A 2,013-nucleotide genomic window follows, 5' to 3' on the forward strand; every position below is an offset into this window, starting at 1 on the left:
GTGGCAGTTTAAGTTGGTATGTTGTCCTCAGGTTCTGGAATGAGCTCTGTAGCCCACCAGCTGTCCTGCTTTTGAGTTGGGTTTTCACTGGGCTTGTTTCTTGGCCTCACCCCCTTTCTCTGGGGCAAGGTCAGTGATTCATCAGCTGGCCCCCTGCTGGCAGTGTGTTGTGGTGGTTTGCTGATTATTTTTCAGTTTTGCAGTGTCTTTTGACTTTGGATGTTGCCCACAGGCTCAGGAGATGAGTTTTATGGACTGCTACCTGCTCTATTTCAAGCAGTGGCTTATCACCAGCCCACTGTCAGCCCTTCTGCCTTTCCAGCCTTTATGTACTGAAGGTTCATGCAGAGATCAGTTCTGTGCCTTTCCCCCTCCTTCAGTGTCCTTCCAACACCTCTGTCCCTCTGCTATGTGTTAGTTTTCAGTTCCTAGTTTATTGTTCAGTTTTTGGTTTTTTTTTTTTTGCAGGGGGAGGGGGTCAGTCTGACCAGGGGGCTATGCTGGTTTATCCTAGGGGTGGCTGGGGGAAAAGCACATGACTCTTGCTGCTCGCCTGTTGGTCTGCCGAATGTCTGACAAGCAGATTTGGACCCAGCATCTGGTGTCGCTGCAGCCCTCTTGCTTTCTCAGTGTAACATGGCATGGAGAAGCTTTCCACAGGCTAGGAGTTCAGGATATCAAAGTTTTGATTCTCCTCGCTGCTTTATTTCTGCCAAGTGGCTCCAGCATCTCAGCAAGATTTCAGAGTCTCAGAGCTCATGCTGTCTGCTTCTGTGCCCCAGTCACTATCTTGGATCAATTTTCATGGTTCATTTTAAAATTTATTTCAGGGCCCTAATTCACTGTGCTGTGATTTCATCTTCTTGCCACCATAAATTCAACTAGTCCCAACTTTTAGGATTTTTCCTAAATGAAAGACGAATTATTTATTCTTCACCAATATAATTTAAAATTCCAAAATGTTTTACTTTTCTGAAACTATTCCTGCAAATAAGATAATGCACAGTGTTATTCCATTTACTATGGGGACTCATCTTCAGAAATAATAGTGTGGATTTTTTTATAAAATGATATTATTTCATCTTGAGTTCACTAAGAAGCATCCTTTGATACTAAGATCAACAAGTAGGAAGTCTATTGTGACTATCTATATACAATTAAGATAAACACCTGTGTAACAGAAGAAAGCCATACAGGAAGAAGTTAGCAGCAATGTGGTATCAACAAAGGTCATTACTAAAGCCAGCAGTGGTGATGTGTGCCCGAGGTTCCAGCTATTTAGGAGACAGAGGTAGAATTGTAGCCCAAGGCTCACCCTGTGACTAAAGTAGGAGACCCTATCTGACAAATAAGCAAAGTAAAAAAATGGACTGAAGGTGTGGTGGCTCAAGTGGTAGAGCACTTGTCTAGCAAAAGAGAGGCCCTGAGTTCAAATCCCAGTACCACCCCCCCAAAAGAAAAGGTCTTGTCCAAACTCACAGAGAGCCTTAAAGTCTTCAGTTTCCCCATGTTATAAAGGAGTACTGAGTCCCACATCAATAAGTGTTTAGATGCAAGTTGCCTCTGAAAAGTAAAGTACCTTGGCAAAGCAACTGTCTCCAGCCAATGGCAATTTCCAGAGAACTGGGCATAAGTACTTGAGCCCTGAAGGCAGATTGTTTATCAATTATATACATATATGTATATGAAATAAAATATCCTTGAATATACATATATCAATTAATAACAAATTGGTTAATATTAAATAATAACTTAACATTTAAAATAATTTTTAAAAATGTTATATGATTAGCAATCAATTTTCAGTATATGTGTGTGTATGTTGGGTATGTATACATTTGTTTTCTGAATATGTTTTAAGTAATTTAAAGGAGCAAGACATGCTTTCTATTTCTTGCCACTATTTGCACAAGACATATTATTATTATTAGGCTACCTAAACATTGAATATTAGAAGCCTGAGAAATTCATTTGAGAGGCTCAGTGGATGTAAAGAAACCAACAGTTTTTAAA

The sequence above is a fragment of the Castor canadensis genome, chromosome 4, assembly GCF_047511655.1.
Source record: "Castor canadensis chromosome 4, mCasCan1.hap1v2, whole genome shotgun sequence".
Taxonomy (NCBI): domain Eukaryota; kingdom Metazoa; phylum Chordata; class Mammalia; order Rodentia; family Castoridae; genus Castor; species Castor canadensis.